The sequence below is a fragment of the Lutra lutra genome, chromosome 2, assembly GCF_902655055.1.
Source record: "Lutra lutra chromosome 2, mLutLut1.2, whole genome shotgun sequence".
Lineage (NCBI taxonomy): Eukaryota > Metazoa > Chordata > Mammalia > Carnivora > Mustelidae > Lutra > Lutra lutra.
This window is the reverse complement of record NC_062279.1, coordinates 45,051,745-45,075,319: the sequence shown is the minus strand read 5'-3', so window position 1 is coordinate 45,075,319 and position 23,575 is coordinate 45,051,745. Positions and strand designations below refer to the sequence as shown.

Genomic DNA, 23,575 nt, shown 5'->3' with positions numbered 1-23,575 from the left:
CAGTTAAGGCAATTAAACGGCTTGGAGAATCATGGGAAGAGCTGAAGAAACCCACAGCATGCTGCAGACTGAGGAGCTACTCTCAAAAATCACAGTGCAGACGCGGACCGCCAAGGAGCAGCAGCCCCTGCTGCATGAGGTAGTATGGCATCAAGAAGCTGCCCACTCCAGAACCATGTCGCCCTTGCCATGATCTACACCAGCAAAATGGATGTTCTGGGGTCCATCTTGAGGAAGAGGATATCCAACCACTTAAGACCAGATCACGTCCCGCTAATTGGCAAATCCAAGTCACAGTGGGACTTTTACTGCAAGGATGCCTGGCACGTTTTTGATTTTCTTTTGATAGGTTGGACCATAATTATCCAAAGCAGTGTGCTTGACGGTGAAAGGAGGCACCGTGAACAAACACATGGGGAGAACAGGAGTAAACCACAGAGTGACCTTGGCATGGATGCCTGGTGACTAAGTCCGTGCACACCACACACCATAGATCATGACATGGGGAAGTACAGGAAGCCATGGAGAACACAATGGGGCAATCAAATCTAGCGTCAGAGGAGACCTCTAAAAAGAAAACATTATTTTAGCAGAGACATGAAGGGCTGTAAAAGTGGGCCAGGTAAAGGTCAAGGGGGTGTGGGTGGGGTGGAATGTTCTAGAATGTAGCTGCAAAGATGGTGCATGTAAGAACTTCCATGTCCAGTGGGACCAAGGCAGTGGTCCAATAGGCCACGTTAAGGTGACTGGACCTCATTTTCACTAACGATGTGATCCGACTGGTGGTTTTAGCATACCCGTCTGGCTACAGTCTGTGGAGAATAGATTGAAGGTTGTCAATCCCTGAGGCTGGGAGACCAGGAGGCTGTCTCATGTCTGGGTGGGAGAGCACAGCACTCAGCTTGTTCTAAAGAGCAAGGCTTCTTTCTCCTTGCTTCAAAAGCCAGCCTGGGGCGCTTCCCCTGCCCCCGAAACTGCTGGTCACATAGTTTTCCATTAAAAAACTGAATAGGGTCCTCTCTAGCAGCCACCAGGAAGGAACAAGCCACATCATTGTCCTCATCACCCAAAGTACCAGAGTTCAAAAAAACCAACCTACCTCCTGCCATCATTTCCTAAATCAGGCTGAAACAAGTCAGCTCTGCTGTCCTGCTGTCACAGGAGGGCCATTTATAAACACTAGCTCCCGCTCCCTGGCAGCAACACTGTGGGCAGAATTTGCCACCCTGACTAGAAGTCTCTTATGCTGCCTTCTTCCCAAAATGGGTATGAATTACCCTCTGAGCCTCAGGCTTCCTCTGGGAGGTGAGGTGGGCCCTTCCCAAACAGTGAGCCTTTGTAAGACCCTGAGCTACAGCTGGCAGAGGTGTGCTTGGTTTCCCTGGTGCAGTGAACCTCTCTCTACTATAAGCCAGGCCCTGGGCAGCTCCAGGGCTCCGTGGAAGGAGACGATCTTGGCCCTGAGGCCTGCTGCTCCACCTGCCCTTCCCCTTCAATGGCTTCTGCACCCTAGCTCTCCCTATACAACCCTCATCCTTAAGCCCGTTCAAGTCCCCGACTCCTCCCCCAAAGACTCTGACCATGGGGATCTCTATAGCAGAGATGCTGGACCGTGTGGTAGTTTTTCTAGAAAAGTTGTTCCCAAAGTGTGGTACCTGAACCAGCAGCAGCAGTATCACCTGGGCACTTGGAAGTGAAATTCTCAGTGGCACCTGAACCTGAGGACTCAAAAGATCTGGGGTGGAGCCCAGCGATCCATTTTAGGACACCCGTTAGGTGATCGCAATGCATCCTGAAGTCTGAGGACCACTGTTCTCAGAGGAAGATCCAGAGCTTTGGTTAGATTTCCAGATTTCTTCACCAAAGAGGGCAACCCCTTCGTGCCCAGCTGCTGCTCCTGCATGTGAGTGAATTTCCACCCCAGCAGAAAGGCACAGGCTCCATCTGGGGTCTTAGATTTCTCAGCGGCCAGCACCATAATTGATTTTCAGCAGAGCCAAAAATGAGCCCAACTCTCATGAGAAAGAAGATTCTAGGGGAAAAGAAAGAAAAAGCCCGTATTTCCAAATTGGGGAAAGTAACAGGAAAGGGAGGGACACTAAGTAATTACACTACTGAATCATCATTCCTCCCATTTTCCCTCCCACTGTCCAAACTGCCCATGTGGCTCATCACTGACCCAAGGTTACTGGCAGTCACCATCTGATTACTGAGGCAAAAGGCTTTCCCCACATCCTGCTTCCTCACTGTGGGCCTCCCTATGTGACCAGAGCAACCCTCTTCCTACAAATCCTGAAGAGAATGCAGTGTCACCCACAGTTTCATGCTGTATCTGCTTACATACTCCCTTTCCTTGCCTCCACTCCCCTGCACCATACCATCCTACCTCCTGATAAAATGCTACCTTTCCAGTAATCTCTTTCACCCAACAGCAAGTCAGTCCTTCTGCTTGTAGTTAAGAGTTCGTGCAACTAGACCCCATCGCTTCCACCATCCCCTGCCTTTACTCTCTGGCCTGGGCCCTGGATTCTACCCAGAATGCTCTGCCCACATCCCACTTCACCCCTGCACCTCCTGTCTCTGCAACCCACAGGCTAGAAGTCTGATTAACATCTGTTAGAAATGCCTGTCAGAAAGTCTGGATGTGTTTCAAGCACTCTCTCTGCAAGGTATGAAGGGCCTGGATGTGAAGGGGGGAAGGAGGGGGGGAAAAGAGGGAGAAAAGGGAGGGCAGACAAAGCCCCATCTCTGACCCACCCCAAATCCTGCCTAGCACCGGTTCCACCACACAGGGAAGCACCTTCCTCGGGCTCCCACCACTCCTGTCTCAACTATACACTGTCTTAGAAGGCCAGGCTGGTTCTAGTCCTTTCAACTGTCTTCCCAGGTTGCTTCGTAACAATCCTAGGCCAGTAGAACCTAGTAAGTACTTGCTGCATGAACACATATATACCAATACATATGGACTCAGATATACCCCCGCCTTTTCTAGAAATCACAGAATGGCTGGGACAGACCTCGCTGAAGATGCCCCACTTTCAGCTGCAGGATCAAGGGCAGGAGCAAATGAGTGTCTTCCCAAAGGCCCCTCTATAAAGGGGTGAAGGGAGAGCATGAGGACCTGACCCTTTGCCCTCCAAATTGTCCTTTCTTTGCCAGAGCTCTAGAGAAGCTATCAAGAGCACACAGATGGATTCCAGAGCAAAGACAACCAGGTTTCTGGGTCCTCTCACACTCAGATCCAGACCAGGACCAACGAAAAAGCCACACAGGCAAAGCTTCCATTTCCCAGGTTAAAACACCCTCAAGGCTGTGGGTCTGCAGCAGTCCGGACTTCAGCTGCAGAAGTGACTTCCTTAACAACAAAACTACTTATGCGTGTGTTCCCACTTCCCTAGCTCCTATAAACTGCTTGCCTATTAAAAAGGGATCAACATTCTGACCAGACTTAAAGGCTTACCCCCTCTCCGGCCAACCCTAACCCCAAGCATGAGAGGCAACTGGATTACCACCTGGAAAGGGTTTCTGATTTTAGCATGCTACTCAGACGTGCTGTAGTCTGCGTGACTTTCCACTCCAAACAGAGAGAAAAAAGAATAATTCTGGGGGAGCACTACTCATGATAATAAAAACCATGGAGGCAACCCCAAAAACCCATCAGCAGGAGTGGATGAATAAACGAACCAATTCTCACAATGGAACAGTATACAAGAGTGAATCAACCATAGTGACATAAACACTGCGTGTATACATTCTAAGATGTTACTAACAACTGCCTTGTGAATGCCACTCATTCTTCCAGACCTCTTCTCCAGGAAGGTTGGGAAGGACAGTCTGAATCTGAAGATACTGCACTGTAAATTCCCTGTGGACAAGATCCGGTTTTCCTCATAAAGCTGATGGGGCATAGGAAATGTTGAGTGGAGGAGATGCTGAAATGAAATGAAACCTCTTAACCAGCCTTCCAGATTCCACTGGGCACCTACCCCCATACTGTCAGTCCTTTCTCTCTTTTTAAAGTATAACATACACACATGTAAAGTGCCAAATCTTAAGTGTACAGCTCAATGAAAGAAGTCACCCTTTGGAAGTACAAATCTGATCACAGCACGATCTTTGTTTTAAACCCTCTGATGGGGGCGCCTGGGTGGCTCAGTGGGTTAAAGCCTCTGCCTTCGGCTCAGGTCATGATCCCAGGGTCCTGGGATCGAGCCCCGCGTCGGGCTCTCTGCTCCGCGGGGAGCCTGCTTCCTCCCCTCTCTCTCTCTGCCTGCCTCTCTGCCTACTTGTGATCTCTCTCTGTGTGTCAAATAAATAAAAATCTTTAAAAAATAAAAAAAATAAAAAATAAAAATAAACCCTCTGATGGTTTTCCAGTAAAGTGGAATAAAAACTAGACTCCCTTTCCTGGCCTAAAACTCACTGTGTCATCTGGCCCTTGCCAACTGCACTGACATTTTTGAGCCCTCTCACTCACTAGGATCCAACCACTCTGGCCTTCTTTCTGTCCCTTTAACATTATCATGTGCATTCTGACCTCAGGGCCTTTGCACCTGCTGTTCCCTCTGTTTAGAGAGCCTTCTGCCTAGATCTTCATAGGTCTCAGTTCAAATGTCACCTCTACAAAGGTATGGATGCCCACGTGGTTCATGGGGAGGGTGGTAAGCTCACTTCCAGGTATTCAGAATCCCAAAACACTGTTTTATTTTCTTCTTAGGGTATGTCACTATAAGCGTCTGCCTTTGGCTCAGGTTGTGATCCTAGAGTCCTGGAATGGAGCCCCACATGGGGCTTCCTGCTCAATGGGAAGTCTGCTTCTCCCTCTGCCCCTCCCCCTTTCTCTCTCAAATAAATAAATTAAATTTTTAAAAAAATAAAATAGTTCTCATAGGGTGCCTGGGTGGCTTGGTGGGTTAAGTGCTTGCCTTTGGCTCAGGTCATGATCTCAGGGTCCTAAGATCAAGCCCCACGTGGTTAGGCTCCCTGCTCAGCAGGAAGTATGCTTCTCCCTCTCCATCTGCTGCTCCTCTCTGCACATAAGTGCTCTCAATTAAAAAAAAAAAAAATCTTTAAAAAATGAATGGAGGGGCGCCTGGGTGGCTCAGTGGGTTAAGCCGCTGCCTTCGGCTCAGGTCATGATCTCAGAGTCCTGGGATCGAGCCCCGCATCGGGCTCTCTGCTCATCAGGGAGCCTGCTTCCTCCTCTCTCTCTGCCTGCCTCTCTGCCTGCTTGTGATCTCTCTGTCAAATAAACAAATAAAATCTTTAAAAAATAAATAAATAAATAAATAAAAAATAAAAAATGAATGGAGGGGCGCCTGGGTGGCTCAGTGGTTAAAGCCTCTGCCTTCAGCTCAGGTCATGATTCCAGGGTCCTGGGATCGAGCCTCACATCAGGCTCTCTGCTCAGCAGAGAGCCTGCCTCCTCCTCCTCTCTTTCTCTCTGCCTATTTGTGATCTGTCCGTCAAAAAAAAAAAAAAAAAAAAAAAAAGAATGGAAGTGTTAATTTCCCACCGCCCAATGTCACAGCGACAGGCAGTTCAGAATTGTGTTGTTGAATTGTGCTGTTCTTTGGTCCCTATCCACAGCTGAACTGCTGGCAACCTTAGGGGCTAGATCTCCTCTCCTGTAGCTCCTCTCCCCGGGAGCCAGAAGGTTGTCTGGAGCTGGAATACAGAACACCAGTCAGAGAAACTAAAGAGAAACCTAAACCACAGCAGGGGATCCAAGAGCAAGGTGGTGGGAGGGAAGCAGACACAGGCAGGCAGCCTCCCTTCCCAGCAATCCCGAAGATGACAAATGTGCCTAGGATGGGCAACCATCTGATAATCCCGCCGAAAATAACGTGAACTTTCCCCCGTGGCAGGGGGAGAAAAGGAAAGCAAACCCCACAAGTACAGGCTGTTTCTAGAATTTCTCAGCTGCTCATGGAAACTCTGAGTCTCGGCCTAGTGGCATATAACCTCTCAACGTGCCAACTGCACACATCCTGAAATGTGGGGGGAGGGGCTTTGTGAGTGGCTGCCAAGAGGGAGTGGTGAGAGAATAGTCAAGGTCACAGGCATAATCTTGCCAGCAGAACTGTGCACACACCTCTGTTCGCTCACGGTCAAGGCCTCTTGCCGTGGGAGGCATCCCCACGCAGTGTCTGCTGGATGCGGGGGGCGGTCTGAGGAGGGAAGAGCAGGAACTGGGACACAGTCTCTGCTCCTAGGGCTGGTCAGGTTGCACCAGAGGCCACTTTGGCTAGTGCCCTGAGTCTGGGGGCATGGGTGACTTTGTACTTTTTGCACCTTTCTGGGAAAAGTGATGAGAACTGTCGTGGCTTGCAGCTCCTGGAAACTAACCAGGGACCTGGTATCCTGAGAATTTGCCTGGCCTCTCAAATTGAACATCTCCAACATCAGAGAAAAAATGGTCAGCACTGGGGCGCCTGGGTGGCTCAGTGGGTTAAAGCCTCTGCTTTCGGCTCAGGTTATGATCCCAGGGTCCTAGGATCGGGCCCTGCATCGGGCTCTCTGCTTAGTGGGAAACCTGCTTCCCCCCCACCTCTGCCTCCTCTCTGCCTACTTGTGATCTCTATCAAATATATAAAATCTTAAAAAAAAAAAAAAAAAAGTCAGCACTGAAATATATGCACGCCAATCAATGTCACCTGGGCCTGGGATGGCTGAGTACAAGACATGCCATCCGTGGGCACAGGAGAGAAAGAAAGAGGCAGGAAGGGATTTCAGGGCCTTACAGCTCTGGCTCATCTCCTAGAGGAAAAATGGGCCAGCTTTCCCAGGCCGACATGGCTCCACCTTGCCCCAAGCCTCACGTACTCTGTGCTCTAAGAAAACGAGAGTCTGTGGGACTGGCTGGGAGCCCTCCAGTTTCCAGGAAAGGACAACAGTAGTCCAACAGTTCAGCTTGCTCCCTGTGATTTACAGGGCTTTCTTGACTAGCAGGACACACACATACCCCAGTCCTTTCTCCCACAAACCAACCTTTTAGGCTTCCAGTAAAAAAGTAAGGAAAAAAAAAACCTCTGTTGGGTCAGCTCAGCAATCCTGGGGCCAGGGAGGTGGTGATGGGAAAGGCCTTTCAGGTGAGTGGGCTGCCTCCTCCCTCAATCTCCACCTGGCAGCCGGACACCTGAGATCCCTAAGGGATCAGGGGTATCTCTGCAGAAGGAAAGGACCAGTGAGATAGAGGAGCAAGTTGCCTGGGGGTCAGTCCTGTCCCCATAGTGGCAGTCAACAAACAGTTACTAAGAACTTACTCCAGGGGCACCTGGGTGGTTCAGTGGGTTAGAAGTCTGACTGTCCATCTTGGCTGAGGCTCAGATCATGATCTCAGGGTTGTGAGATCAAGCCCCATGTGGTCAGGCTCCGAGCTCATCGGGGAGTCTGCTTGAGATTCTCTCCCTCTCCCTGTGCAGCCCTCTCTCAAAAATAAATAATGAGGGGCACCTGGGTGGCTCAGTGGGTTAAGCCGCTGCCTTCGGCTCAGGTCATGATCTCAGGGTCCTGGGATCGAGCCCCGCATCGGGCTCTCTGCTCAGCAGGGAGCCTGCTTCCTCCTCTCTCTCTGCCTGCCTCTCTGCCTGCTTGTGATCTCTCTCTGTCAAATAAATAAATAAAATCTTAAAAAAAAAAAATAAAAAAAATAATGAATCTTAAAACAAAACAAAACAAAACTGGGGCACCTGGGTGGCTCAGTCCGTCAAGCATCTGCCTTCAGGATCCCAGCGTCCTGAAATCGAGCCCTGCATCCAGCTCCCTGCTCAGTGGGGAACCAGTTTCTCCCTCTCCCTCTGCCACTCCCCCCAGACCCGGCTCCTGCTCTCTCTCGAATAAATAAATAAAATCTTAAAAAAAAAAAAAAAATCCATTAGAAATAAAACCCTTACTCCACAATCTGCTAAATCACCCTTTTGAAGGTTTCACTAATTTAATACTCAGACTATCTGTGTATAAGAATGCCTGCTTCAGGGGCACCTGGGTGGCTCAGTGCGTTAAGCCTCTGCCTTCGGTTCAGGTCATGATCTTGGGGTCCTGGGATCAGGCCCCGCATCGGGCTCTCTGCTCAGCAGGGAGCCTGCTTCCCCCCCCTCTCTCTGCCTACTTGTGATCTCTCTGTCAAATAAAATCTTTAAAAAAAAAAAAAAAAAAAAAAAAAAAAAAAGAATGCCTGCTTCAGGGAGCCTGGGTGACTCGGTTGACTGTGTATCCAACTCTTGATTTCAGTCCAGGTAGTGATCTCAGGGTTGTGAGATGGAATGAGGCCCCTGTCAGTTCTGAGCCGAGCCGGGTGTGGAGCCTGCCTGGCAGTCTCCCTCTCTGCCCCTCCCCCACTCACACGTGCATACTCTTAAAAAAATAAAGAAGGCCTGTTTCAGGATTCTCACCAACGTTGACTATTAAGATAGTATTTCATCTTTACCAAATAGGTTAAAAATCATTCTTTCAATTCCTTTAATTTGCATTTCTCAGATTCTCAGTGTGGTTAAACGTATTATCAGGTTTACTGACATTTATATTTCTTCCCTCATAAACTATTACTCTCCTTTGCCCATTTTTGCTGAGATTCATTCATCTTTGTTCTTATTGGTGTATGTAGGAGCTCACTGTATGGTAAAAATATTAATCTCTTGTCATATGTTACCTTCCTAATTAATCATTTGCCTCCTGATTTTGTTAATAGGTATAACTGACAAATTTTTTTTTTTTTAAGATTTTATTTATTTATTTGAGAGAGAATGAGTGTGAGAGAGAGCATGAGAGAGGAGAAGGTCAGAGGGAGAAGCAGACTCCCCAAGGAGCTGGGAGCCCGATGCGGGACTCGATCCTAGAAGTCCTGGATCATGACCTGAGCTGAAGGCAGTCGTTCAACCCACTGAGCCACTCAGGCGCCCTAACTGACAAATTTTTTAAATAACACAAATATATCACACATTTCCTTTAAGATTACTGCTTTAAGTAGCATGCTTGGAAAACCCTTTCCCACTCATAAATTATAGAAATATATATCTTCATTTTCTTGCATTTAAAAATTTTAAATCTCTCATCTAGAATTTTTTTTATTTTTATTTTTATTTTTTTAAGATTTTATTTATTTATTTGACAGAGAGAGATCACAAGTAGACGGAGAGGCAGGCAGAGAGAGAGAGAGGGAAGCAGGCTTCTTGCTGAGCAGAGAGCCCGATGTGGGACTCGATCCCAGGACCCTGAGATCATGACCTGAGCCGAAGGCAGCGGCTTAACCCACTGAGCCACCCAGGCGCCCCTAGAATTTTTTTTTTTTAAAAGATTTTATCTATTTATTTGACAGAGCGAGCAAGAGAGCACAAGCAGGAGTGGCAGAGGGAGAAGGAGACGCAGGCTCCTGGCAAAGCAAGGAGTCTGACTCAGGACTTGATCCCAAGACTCTGGGATCAGGACCTGAGCCAAAGGCAGACTCTTAAGGGACTGAGCCACCCAGGAGCCCTCTAATCTAGAATTTGATCTGACACAGTGTAAGAAAGAGAACCTAGGGACGCCTGGGTGGCTCAGTGGGTTAGGCCGCTGCCTTCGGCTCAGGTCATGATCCCAGGGTCATGGGATCGAGTCCCGCATCGGGCTCCTTGCTCGGCTGGGAGCCTGCTTCCCTCAGTGCCTCTGACTGCTTGTGTGTACTCGCTTGCTCACTCTCTCTCTCTCTCTCTCTCTCTCTGGCAAATAAATAAAATCTTAAAAAAAAAAAAAAAAGAGAATCCAACTTTTAAAAAGATACTCAATTATCCCAAAATTGTTTAATAAGGTCCATTTTCTTTATAAACTTCAAGTGCAGAGTCTATAAAAGGTAAGAAACGGAAGTAAATTCAAACATATCCTTTGCACAGGTGGCTACTCTAGCTAATAAGATGTGGGTGCCATCTATTTCCTCTCCTTCCTGCTCAGAGGTATAGGCTGGCAAGTAACAACTACAAGACAGAAGTCCTACCTGCAAAGGATGGCAGAGCAGAGAGACACACTAAGGAGAGCCTGGGACCCTACAGGCATCGCGGAGCAGGAGCACGGGCCTCGAACAGCTAACTGCCAGATGCTTTACAAGTCATTTCCCAAAGCGGCGTTGGTTGGACTCTGTCATTTGCACTAAACACCCCTGTAACTCATCCATGATCTTTTCTTCCTTAATTTTACAGTAAAAATTGCTCAGATTTATTGTTGTCTGCTAGGCACTGCAGTTAAGCAATTTGTTTTCATCCTCGTTTGATCTTCTCAACAACCTCCGTTTTGATAGAGTCTATAGGACTTCGCTATAATTGTAAAAGTATCAATGACACCTTTTTGGAGTAGGAAAAGATTCCATGAAAAGCACACATCAGTAAGACAACTCCCTATTTTGGAAACATTAAAATAAAAGCACCACAAAATTATATCATCTTCATTTTATAGATGAGGATACTGAGGCTAAGAATACTTGATCAAAATCAGACCACATCTAGTCAGAAATACCATTATTTGCTAAATTCCTACACAAACTGAGGTCTGGTTTTGGATGTTTCTATTTTGTTCTATTCACCTATCCTGTACCAATGTCACCATTTCCCCCCCCCTGGTAAATCAAGTCTAACTTCACTACTTTCTTCTTTAAATTGTTTTGGCGATTTTTGTACATTTATTCTTTCAGAAAAAACTTTTTAAGTCCTCTTGTCAAATCCCAATACTTCCCTTTTGGAATTCATCCTATGGAAATCATGGTGATCTTGATCTATTGAGTGCTGTTTTGGGCCTAGGGAATACAGCAATAAACAAAACCCTCAAAAGCATAATGGTAAAAAGTTTCAAGCCATCGAAATGCACCATGGGGTGCTTGGCCATCTCAGTGGGAAGAGCAAGCAACTCTCGATCTCAGGGTTCTGTAAGTCTGAGCCCTACATTGGGTATAAAGATTGCTTAAAAATAAAATCTTAGGGGTGCCTGGGTGGCTCAGTGGGTTAAGCCTCTGCCTTCAGCTCAGGTCATGATGTTGGGGTCCTGGGATCAACCCTGCATTGGGCTCTCTTCTCAGCAGGGAACCTGCTTCCTCCTCTCTCTCTGCCTGCCTCTCTGCCTACTGGTGATCTCTGTCTGTCAAATAAATAAATAAAATCTTAAAAAAATAAAAAAGTAAAAGAAATAAAAACTCAGGGGTGCCTCAGTGGCTCAGTCTGCTGAACATCTGATTCTTGGTTTCAACTCAGGTCATGACCTCAGGGTCATGGGACTGAGCCCCGCTTCGGGCTCCAGGCTCAGCGCAGAGTCTGCTCAAGATTCTCTCTCTCCTCTCTTTGGCCCTCCCTCCACTCATGCTCACACGTGCTCATATGCGCTCTCAAATAAACATAAAAAATCTTTAAAAAAAAAATCCTTAAAATGAATAAATGTACAATACACTTGAACTGCTAGAGTAAGGCAATCCATGTAACAAAACATGTTTGAGCAGAGATTAGGCTCTTTGGCTCTCAGTGAGAGAGACCTCAGTGCAAATCCTAGTCTGCTTTTACTAGCTTCAAGGCTTGGGTCAAGGAGACTCACGGTCCTTATCCAGAAAAACAAAGCCTACTAATGGTCCCTACTTAAGAGCAGGTAATGAGATACTGAATTATAAGTGCCAACACACAGTAACTGTTCAATTAATATTAGTTATTTGGGGGAAGATTAACATGGAAAGATGTTCATGATATGGGAAGTGGAAAAAAAATAAAAAGAGCCTATAAAACTGTAGACACAGCAGACCATCTTTCCTTAAGCTGTATTCATTCAGAGAAAGACTAAAAACGCATAATTGTTATCTTCTGATGATGGATTTAATGCTTACATCTGTTATCTTTTTATTCATCTGCATTTTTTTTTTAAAGATTTTATTTATTTATTTGACAGAGAGATCACAAGCAGGCAGAGAGGCAGGCAGAGAGAGAGGAGGAAGCAGGCTCCCTGCTGAGCAGAGAGCCCGATTCGGGGCTCGATCCCAGGACTCCGAGATCATGACCTGAGCCGAAGGCAGCGGCTTAACCCACTGAGCCACCCAGGCGCCCTATTCATCTGCATTTTTTACAATGAACATATATTACTTTAAGAAGACAGTTAATTTTAGACTCCAGTTGGGAAAGGGGAAAGGCTTAATGATGACCAAGTGAGAAGGCTTTTTCCTCCCCTTCAAGAATCTGGAGGTGGACTGCAGTCCTCATCTGCCCTGGGCTGCACTACATTTGTGCCTGGTTCCTAAGTAAATAAAATCTTAAGTTTTATTTTAAAATCTTAAAGTTGAGGCCCTGCTCAACTCAGTTCTCCTGGATCAGGGCTTCTTCGATGAGATCCAGGTATCTGTACATCTAGGTCTGAGAGATCAACTGGACTGTAGTCTGGGACACTGGTCTGACATTTCAGGACTGCTGTACTAGATAGGACTAGCTATTAACCTTCTGTGATTTATCTAAACTCTCTGAAGTCAGATCACCCCTCTCTCTACCAAATGGTTCCCACCCCCTCTGCCCTGCCCAGCCTACAGGGAAACTAGTGCTCAGTGAGAGCTCCATGAACATGCACGTTGTTGTTACCGCAAAGTTGCTGGTCTGGATCCCAAGCATGAAGGACCTCAGAGGCCGGCTTTCCAATTTCTGCTTGGTTCTCAGATCTGGGTCAAATGAGGGGAGCAGGCAGGCTGAGGCTGGGCCCTGGCCTCAACAGCAAAGCCTGAATTCTGTCTTAGGTCTAAAAAGAAGCCTCCCTTTTCTTTTGCAACTCTGTGAATGACAGTCTATACAGGACATTTCTCCCCATCCTGAGTGTAGTGAGTTGAAAAACATGCCCCCAAATACATGTCTCCCCAAAACTTCAGAATGTGACTTTATTTGGAAATAGGATCTTTGCAGATATAATTAGTTAAGGATCTTGAGATGAAATCATCCTGTACTTAGGGTGGGCCCTAATGACTGGCATCTCTATAAGATAAAGGAGAGGGAGATTTGGACAGAGGGGCACAGAGGAGGATATGTGAAGATGGAGGTAGAGATTGGAATGAGCCAAAGAACACCTGGAGCCAAGTGAAGCTGTCAGAGGCAAGGAAGGATTCTCCCCTAGAGCCTTTGGAGGGAGCATAGTACTGCTGACACCTTGATTTCAAAAGTCAGCCTCCAGAACTGTGAGAGGACACATTGCTGCGGTTTCAAGCTACCCGATTTGTGATAAATTTGCTAAAGCAGCCATGGGAAGCAGATGCTTCAGTGCTGGAATTAATGCCTGATTGTTTTTATCTGGGGTTCTCTTGCTATGTATGGCTGGCAGAATTCTAAGATGACCCCCCATGACCCTTGCCCTTGCTTGTGGGTAGGCCCTGTAAATATGAGGTATCACTCCTGTTACTATGTTACATTATCTGGCAGAAGGGATTTTGCTGGTGTTAGCTGACCAAATTCATTGACCGTAAGATAGAGAAATTACTTTATGTGACCAGAACTAATCAGGTGAGCACTGGAAAAAGACAGGCTCTTCCTGGCCAAAGGGATTTGAGGCATAAAAGGATTCACCATGGGAGAAACCGTAATTTTTCCAGTGTGGAAGTCTAGCAGACACCAGCTGGACCAAGTGAAAGAACACATCACCAATAGTGAGACATACTGACATAACCAAGTGCCTGGACAGGATGCTCTGAAAGGATGCAGTTTCATTTTTGTGATATTCTCGCCCAAAATGCATGACCCCATTCTAAGAAGGAAAGACACAGGAACTGTCAGATACTAGAGGAGACTAAGAAAAAGGAACAACTAAATGCAACATGGGATCCTGGAACAGAAAAAAGGCATTAGCGCAAATACTGGCCGCATTTCAAGAAGCCCCGCAGTTTGGTTAAATAGTATTTGCCGGTGTTGAGTTCCTCTTCTTCTTCTTCTTCTTTTTTTAATGAAGCATTTCATTTATTTATTTGACAGAGAGAGATCACAAGTAGGCAGAGAGGCAGACAGAGAGAGAGGAAGGGAAGCAGGCTCCCCGCTGAGCAGAGAGCTGGACGTGGGGCTCAATCCCAGGACCCTGGGATCATGACCTGAGTTGAAGGCAGAGGCTTTAACCCACTGAGCCACCCAGGTGCCCCTCCTCTTCTTGATAATTATACTACAGAGTGAGGGACATGAAGGAAATCTGCTGTATTTTTTTGCAACTTTTCCTTAAGTCTAAAATTAGTTCAAAATAAAAAGTTTAAAAGGAAGTGGCTGCCTAAGATATTTTTCAAGCCAAAAGGCAGACTAAATGCTTCAGGAGAAATTTTGATGCCAACATACAGTGGGGGATAGATACCCAATCATATCATGAAAAACAATGACAAGGGAACAGGTATTTTGTGAACGGAGGCTGCCTCAGGGCCACAGGATTACAGACTTTTTCTCCAATACTTCTTTATTCTTTTCTTTATAATAAGTATGCGTTACTTTTGACAATCAGAAAAAAACAAAATTTTCAGGGGCACCTGGGTGGCTCGGTTGGTTGAATAGCTAGCTGCCCTCAGCTCTGGTTGTGAGCTCCAGGTCCTAGGATTGAGCCCCATGTCGGGTTCCCTGCTCAGCTGGGGAGTCTGCTTCTCCCTCTCCCTCTGCCTCTCCCCCTGCTTGTGCTGTGTGTATGTCTCAAATGAATAAACAAAATCTTTAAAATAAAAAAAATAATAAAATTTTTTCAAAAATACCAAACAGTTGCTTGGGGATGCTGTGGAGTATGATTAATCAAAGTTTCTGGAAGAGGCTTTTAAGGTAGAGAGGTCCATGTTAAGATGGAATAGAAAGCTGTTCCCTGCCTCTGAGGGCTAAGAGGAGGCAGGAGGTGGCAATTTAGGTGGACTGGTGCAAAAGATCTAGATTTGGGGCCACAGAGTTGTTATTCTAGGTAAGAGCAGGCTGGACCCCAAGACAGAGGGCTGCTGAAAGAGAGCTGTTAAGTCTTTGATATGGAAACAGCTAAGGGTTCTCAGAGTGAGTATCAGTACCTCAGACCCCAGAGCCCTTCAAAAGCTCTGGGTCCAACCTAAATTTCCAGGCATGCCTGTCACCAGCCCTTCCCTCTATCACTACCAACCTATGGCCTATGCTGATCACCCCCGCCCCAGGATCGCCCATCTTTGTACCTCCTCGCCAGGACCCCTCTTCCAGCTTTCCTTTCTTCGTAGCTCTCAAAATTTGGCTTAATTCCACCTCCAGGAAGCCTTCCCCGACCACTCCTGCCCTAAGCACTTCACCTTCTTCCAGTCTGCTTAAGTATCTCACCTGCTTCACTCAACTGTAGCTTAAACCCACAAGACAGCACACAACCTTCCACATGTCGTCAGTGCATCTCCGCAAGGACTTTGCAAGCATCTTCAGACCAGAGACAAGGTTTACCTGTCTTCACAGGGCGGACACTCTCAGCTGAGCTCCATTGGTTTGCCCTGCCCCAGTACATCCTCCAGCAAATCACCTTTCTGCTCTCACCAGCAGAGGTCACATTTGGCAAGTCTGCTGTGCCTATGCCCAAAACTTTTTACACTAGTTGTTTGTTTTTGTGGTTATAATTTAATTAACAGTAACTGAAATGTAGGTGCAGAAAGAAAAAGGTTTGGTTTCTATGAAAATTCAGTGCTCTAGAACAGTAAATTCTGAAATTCTGATCTTAGAGGACACCTGGGGTCACTGAGGCCATTTTGGGAGGTCTACCAGTTAAAAACGACTTTCATTATAATATTAAGATGTTAAAAGCCTTTTCACTCTCATTTTTCAGAGGATACATGAAGTGTGGTGAATACAGAAGTCTTAGTTTTGAAAGATTTGTATGGCAGAAGTTTAGGGTATAAATATGTGTGTTCAGAGATTAACTCAGTTTGTTCTCAAGACTTCAACTGAGTCTTTACCAGCAAACTTACATTATACCTAATCTCTGCTATCTCATCATCTAATAAATCATTATTTTGAAATTCTGTAGATCTGCAAAGATGTAAAAATAATGCCATCCTGTTCTCCATTTTTTTACTCTTGGAAAACAGGTACTTACATAAAAACATGCTTTTTATGTTAACATGTAATGATCTTGCATTTATTATTTTTAAATGTTTTAATCTGGGGGGGAGGGGGAGTAGGGGGAGAGGGAGAGAGAGAATCCCAAACAGGCTCTACACCAAGCTCAGAGCACAACACTGAGCTCAATCTTACAACGCTGAGATCAAGACCCGAGCCAAAACCAAGAACTAGATGCATAACTGACTGAGCCACCCAGGTGCCCCAAATCTGTTTTAATTTTTAACACAGCAAATATCAAAAGATTTGGCACATAAACAAAGGACAATATTAAAGAATCCTAGGATCAAAAAGTCTGAGAACTGCTCATCTAGAAAGACATGTTACAAATGAGGGGAAAAGGGGCCCCTGGGTGGCTCAGAGGGTTAAGCCGCTGCCTTCGGCTCGGGTCATGATCTCAGGGTCCTGGGATCGAGTCCCGCGTCAGGCTCTCTGCTCAGCAGGGAGCCTGTGTCCTCCTCTCTCTGCCTGCCTCTCTGCCTACTTGTGATCTCTCTCTGTCAAATAAATAAATAAAATATTAAAAAAAAAAAAATGAGGGGAAAAAAGGGGCACCTGGGTGGCTCAGTCACTTAAGCATCTGATTTCAGCTCAGGTTATGATATCAAGGTCCTGAGATCCAGCCCTGTACTGGGCTCCCTACTCAGCGGGGAGCCTGCTGCTCCCTCCCCCACAAAAACATAAAATCTCAAAAAAAAAAAAAAAAAAAAAAAAAAGAGGTAGGTTTCTACATGCGGAATGATAGGCAAATGTCTTTTAAATTCTTTAAGAAAAACTAATGAACAGATGTATATGGCCTTTTACCCAGAATCCCCCTTCTGAGAATTTCTTCAAGTCGTAATTACACATGTAGGAAAAGCCATTTGTACAAAGTTATTCATTGCAGCGTTGTAGGTAATAATAGAATAGACAAAATAATGGAAACAACATAGTTCAGGGACAGAGAGAGATGACTTACGTACATTGGTTAAAGTATCACCGTACTTCCATATCCTGAATATTGTGTGGCTACAATAAAAGAATGACCCAAGTGTTCTCTGTGCTCATATGGAAAGATCCAACACAGTTGCTAGGTGAAAACATCCAGGGGCTAAACAACACGTCTAAAGTGCTAACCCGAACCATCTGTAAAAAAGAGGGGTGGAGGGGTGGGGTACGGTGTTACACTGAATACCAAGTGTGTGTGTGAATGTATACATTGTTTTTGCTTTTTTTTTTAAAAGATTTTATTTATTTGACAGACAGAGATCACAAGTAGGCAGAGAGACAGGCAGAGAAAGAGTGGAAGGGAAGCAGGCTCCCTGCTGAGCAGAGAGCCCAACGCAGGGCTCGATCCTAGGACCCTGGGACCATGACCCGAGCTGAAGGCAGAGGCTTTAACCCACTGAACCACCCAGGCACACCAATGTATACATTGTTTTTAACCTTTTGATTTTTCAACTATGTGAATAAAACCTAGTGAAAAAAAAATTTAATAAAAGGAAATGTCGGGGCACCTAGGTGGCTCAGTCGGTTAAGCGTGTGTCTTGGGCTCCAGTAATGATCTCGGGGGCCCTGGGATCAGACCCCATGTGGAGCTCCCTGCTCAGCAGGGAGCCTGCTTCTCGCTCCCTCCCTCTGCCCCTCCCTCTGCCCCTCCCCCTGCTCGTGCAACCACTCGATCAGTCTCTCAAATAAATAAATAAATACAATCTTTAAAAGTAATAAAACGAGGGGCGCCTGGGTGGCTCAGTGGGTTAAGCCGCTGCCTTCGGCTCAGGTCATGATCTCAGGGTCCTGGGATCGAGTCCCGCATCGGGCTCTCTGCTCAGCAGGGAGCCTGCTTCCCCCTCTCTGCCTGCCTCTCTGCTTACTTGTGATTTCTCTCTCTGTCAAATAAATAAATAAAATCTTCTTTAAGGAAAAAAAAAAAAAGGAATAAAACAAAATGTGAGAAAACAGCAGGTGGTATGTGTAGGTATGATTGATTTTTATAGAGAATTTGCAAGCTTAATTAGAGTACCCAGAGACTCAAAGAAAAGGCCTCAGCCCTAAATCAATTTTGGTGAGTAAAAAAATACATGCATATGTTTTTAAAGTAAAATGAATTGTTTAAAACATGGATTGTTTTAAAACTCTCCACTTTAAACTGACTTTTTATTAACTACTAACACCAAGTGCCTTGCCTAAGAGCTCCTAGGGACCGTCACCTTCTCATTCCATCAAACTTCAACATTCTCCTGGGCCAGTTGCTGGTGGAAGGTGGTTAGGCCTGAGAACGCAGTCAGATCTTGAAGTTTCCAAGACGGTTTCCCACTGCTGGGCATGCCAGGCTCTCTCCAGGCTGATTCTATGGCCACTCTCCCTCCCGCTTTGTGGGCCTCCCAGAGTGTATTCTGCCTCTGAAAGGCTCAGTGACCACAGCAAGGGTGGGGACAAGGCAGCAGGGTCTCAGAGACCTTGTAGCAAGGCTGTTCTGCTGGCTCCCGGGAGGGCATGAGGCCCCTGGCTGGCAGCAGACTCTGGACTCCTTATCTGCTGACATTCTGCCAAACCACCAGCCTCCAGGTCAGACAAGTCCCACTGTAGACATCTAGCCAGTCCTGGCTGGGGCCCCAGCAGTATGACCCTTCCACATCCAGTCCCTACCCTCGCATGTCTCAAAGTATTCTGGAAAGAGAAGACGACGACTCCTGCACTGGGGAGCCTGGGTGACTCAATCATTAGGTGTCTGCCTTCAGCTCAGGTCATGATCCCAGGGTTTGGGATGAAGTCCCACATCGGGCTCCCTGCTGGGCAAGGAAGCCTGCCTCTCCCTCTCCCACACCCCCCTGCTTGGGTTTCCCCTCCCACTGTGTCTCTGTCAAATAAATAAATAAAACCTTAAAAAAAAATAAAATAAAAAAGGACTCCTGCAGAAGAAACTTTTATCCACACAAGTAAAGGGACTTTCTTCCCCCTAAGTAGGCATAGGGGATAACTGGCTCCTTCCTCTTCACATTTTTTTTTTTTTTAAGATTTTATTTATTTATTTATTTGACAGAGAGAGATCACAAGCAGGCAGAGAGAGAGGAGGAAGCAGGCTCCCCGCCGAGCAGAGAGCCCGATGCGGGCCTCGATCCCAGGACCCTGAGATCATGACCTGAGCCGAAGGCAGCGGCTTAACCCACTGAGCCACCCAGGCGCCCCCTCTTCACATTTTCAAGGAGAATTACCAATTTCATCATCGCATTTACAAATAAAAACAGAACCCTTGATGGTCTTTTCCATCAAGCCTCATGGTCACTAGCAAGCAAAGTGACTTGGTTAATGTGACCCATTAACCTCTCCAGATCTAGTTTCTTTAGTTGTAAAATAAACTGGTTTCTTTAGTTGTAGAACAAAGAGCCTAGACTGAAAGATTCTCAAAATCCCTGCAGTTCAACATCCTGCTGCCTTTAGTTCTGCAAGATGCCCAAGCATTACTTCTTTCACACAAACAGGCTGAATTATTTTAACACAGTGGAGAGAAGGGGTCCCAATTCTCAGACATATACACTCTATTCACAGCACTACTACTTAGATCCCAAGATCCTGTGAACACTGGACATGATTTCAGGTTCCTCCCGGAACTGAGTGGGATATGAGCAGGTAAGGAAAAAGGAAGACCATGGGAAGGGTTTGAAAATAGAACCAGTCCAGTGACTGATATATACCTGCAAGCCCCCCACACAATGTTAGTCCTTCCAGCCCATTATCAGCCCAGTAAAGGAGTACTTCTGCTACCTAAAGAAATCACAACAGCTCCCAAAACTAAAGGTAGCGGGGAACCCCTTTTCCCTATGTCCAGTGATTCTGTGGAACAATCCCTGGAAGGGCACAGAAAAGCAGCCTACCCAGAGGCAGGGAAATTGCATCCATGTTCCCAAGGAGGAGATGAATCAGGCCCAAGTCTGCACTCATAGCACTCCTACAACCCAACCTACCCAGTTTCTAGAACCCCTAAATAATACACCCCATCCCACAGAGATGCTGCTGCTGCTGAGACCTCTACCATGTTCCAGGAACAATCACAACGTGCTTCACGGTAGGGAGAACAGGCCCACAGAGGTTACGAAACCATCCTGCTGGAGAGTAATGGGGCCAGGATTTGGGCAGACTGATCTGGCTCGAAAGCCCAGAATCTTGCACCGCCTCACACCGTCTCTAGTAGAGTGCCGTCTTTTCCTAACTTAACTGAACACAACAGCATGGCCTCTCTTGTGTGGCTACTTTATTCGTGTCTGGATGTTCTCTCCTCATCAGGAGTCTGCAGGAGCCAGGCCTCATCCCCTCCTTGCACCTGGCAGTGGCCACTGCAGAGCTGAGCACAGACTGGGCCCTGTGTACTGACATACGAGAGAGACGAGGACTACTCAAAGAGCGATAGAGCCTACAGTTCTTATTCTTCTTGCCTAAATGACAAGGCCATTAATTCTGTTTGATGCCCTTTAGTCACACCTGCAAACCAAAGGCAGAAAGAGTACCACTAGTCTAACTTCTGGCTACCACACAACTTAGGAAAAGCCCACCTCTGGGCCTCCAACAAGAAATGGAATAATGTAGTTTTTAATTACAGCTTCTAAAAGTCACAATTTTGGACACCCTCTCTCTTGCTTCAACATCAAGTTCCTCTCACTTTTTATGGCTCTTGTTTCAAGAGTTAAGGATTAATCACAGATGCTGTAGGTGAGAGATCTATTCTGACCCTAGCACTGACCCCTTCCCAAGGTCACAGGGCAAGTTAAGAGCAGAGCTGGGACAGGGACCAGGATAACCAGGCCAGTACACAGTACACATTACCACCACCACTTCCCAGTAGCCTACCACGTGCCTGTGGTTCCTAGGGAAAAGTGATTCTGAAGGCAAAACCAAACCCAGGGTGGCTGCAGGAAGGAAAGGAATCAAGGGTTCAAAGTGGTTCCTGCCCCCACCATTCCTTATGCCCCAGGTGAGCATTCTGCCTTCATCAAATCATGCCCACACCATCCTATTGGACCCCCGGACCCTAGCAGACACTAGATCCTCACAACTGAAGCCACAGCTCCGAGTCGAGAAAATTTTCTTGGCTTTAATTGAATCTCAGAATCACATGGTGAAAGGGCTTGGATGGCTATTTTGTCCCATTGCCCTAACCCACCAAGAGAGGGCAGTCTGAGCCGGATCGCCCAACTTGGTCGGCAGGACCAAAAATAGCTAAAAAAAACCATGCCCACTGGGTAAGCCAGGTCAGGGTTTCACACAGTCCCTCCAACTCTCGGTACTAGTCATCCGGAAGATTTGGGTCATTTTTCTTCTGCTGGTTGGCGATTCGGCCGGGGTGGGATGGGCTGGGGGACACAGTTCCCGGAAAGCAAAGTCCAGAGACGAGTGTCCCATCGGAGCTGCCCACCAGATTTGCCCATCTGCTCTCTGCTTTTTCTCCTATCTATGGGCTCCAGAAAGCCCTTTGGGCTTTTAGTGCGGCTATCCACGTTCTTTGACTCCCACATCCCTCGATCTCCTGCCGAAAGGAGAGCAGCTGCCACCAACTAACCCCCATCGTGGTACCGCGGCCAGGTGTCCCCTCCGTCCAGGCGCATGTGCGGGTGCCCCGGGGCGCCTCCCTGGTCTAGTCCGAGGCTTCGGAATCCGGAGCCCAGCTCCCAGTCCTTGGCGCCGCCGGGCCCCCGCCCCCACCCGGTGACCCCGAGACTTGGAGGCGCGCCGCTTCTCCGCGCGATGCCCCACTCCTCAGCACTGCGCGGTCCCGCACGCACGCACGCCCTCCGCCCTCACCTGAAGCTCGGGCGGACTCCACCTGTACTCCGCGCAACCTCACAAGCCAGGCTCTCGGGCAAGCCGCAACGCCAGCGATACCCCAGTCGGTGCGTCCGCGGAGGGAGCCCGCGTGCCCCAGCCCCACTGCCTGCGTCCGTCCCCGCCACCGTTGCGCATGCCCCGCTATAAGCCTGCGCGTCAGCGGCCGGGCCCACCCCCGGGCCTTGGCCCCGCCCCCGTCCTCAACCTCGCCCTCGCCGCACCCTGCTCTCCCCAGGGCCTGCCACGTGGGACCCCCGCGGGCCGTAGGGCGACGTGCGCGAGCTGTCAGCCGGCTGGCCGCCCGCTAGGCCCGGCTGGCGCTGGCGCCTTGCCGCCCCAGGCGAGAGCTAGCTCGCCGGGATCCCAGCCGCAGCAGCTTCGTCTTCTAGCCCTTACGCGAATTCCATTCTTCATTCACTGAGGCCCCGTAGACTCCTCCTTCCCCTGGAAACTCCGATTAAGACCTTTCCCTCTCAACGTGGGAAGCTCTTACAACCTGGCCTCCATCCCTTAGCAGTAAGACTGCTACTCACCCGATATGTATTATATATCTTAACTTTTGATTGATGTAAAAACCTTCTTACCCCAGCTCAGTTCTGAAATGTTCCCTAGAAGGGGACGCACCCATACACAATGTTTCTTCTGCATATTTTAACCAGCCAAAGGAACAAAAATAAAAATTTCCGACTCGAGTTGCGAATAAACCATGCATGTCGCATCGCACCCCCCAAATAATCAGGCTCTCTAAGGGCGCTGTATTTCTTAATCCCAAACTGGGAGAAATGTTAATTTTGGAGTGCGGCGGGTCCTAGGAGTCTCTTCCGGTGTGGGATAGTCCTATTGAGATGGATATCAGGCCTCGGAAATGCTAATTTCTTGAGAAAATAAGCCACCCATTAAACTCCCATTGTTCTATTCTGCTGGACATCATGATTATTTCCTCTACAGCTAAACCAGCTGCCACCTGGGTCTAGGGGACCCAAAGGAAAGGCCTTGAAGCAGAACTGCAGCCAGTTAGTACCCATGTCCCAGTTTTACCTCAATGACTGATGCCTCACTGGCACTTAGGGTGTCTGTGAATTTGCTCAGGGAAGGGGGACCATATCCCACTCTGAAGAGTTTGGGAGAGAGGAAGCCTCCTGCTGGCAGTCAGTGCTAACGATAAAAGGAAAGCAATCTCTGGAGCACGCAGTAGGAAGAATCCGGGGCTCAATGACAGCTTGTTCCAAAGTACTGGGTAGGGACGGGAAAGGAAAGAATTGAAACAAAGCCAGAGCGGGCCAGAGTGTTTATGCCACTCTTGAAGAGACTAGCTGGGCCCTGGGTTTTTCTAAAGTTCAATTATCCTCATACTGTAATTACAGTGCTCCAGTTGGATAAGGGGTGGGATGATATTCCTCTCATTTTCCAAGTGATTTCAAAGTAATGGTATCTTGCAGAATTTCCCTCAGAGCCCCTTCATCTTTGTAATAACCCTTTATATTTGTCTTTCTTGGTTAAACTCGGAGTATTTTTCAGACATTATGTCATCCACTGGGACTCAATCCCATCTCCAATGGGCTGTCAGAAATGGTCCAATCTATACCACTCCTTCCTTTCCTTAAAGTACTGGGAAAGGAATGAGAAACTCACCCAGGGATGAAACAAAATAAGCATGCTTCCAACACATACAGCTCTGAAAAGTATTAAGCCCTTAAATGTAGATTGCACAGAGGTGTTAATCTCTTCTTAAA

The 23,575-nt window shown here is 47.2% G+C and overlaps 1 protein-coding gene across 1 annotated transcript in view; it reads right to left on the bottom strand.

Annotated features, from left to right (window-relative positions):
- The window catches only part of SLC39A14 (solute carrier family 39 member 14), a 51,343-nt gene extending 29,374 nt beyond the window's left edge, over nt 1–21,969 (bottom strand). Inside the window, exon 1 of the mRNA XM_047717322.1 lies at nt 21,819–21,969. The gene's annotated coding sequence lies outside the window, so the exon portion shown is untranslated. The remainder of the gene's footprint in view (nt 1–21,818) is intronic.
- Nucleotides 21,970–23,575: the final 1,606 nt, after the last annotated feature.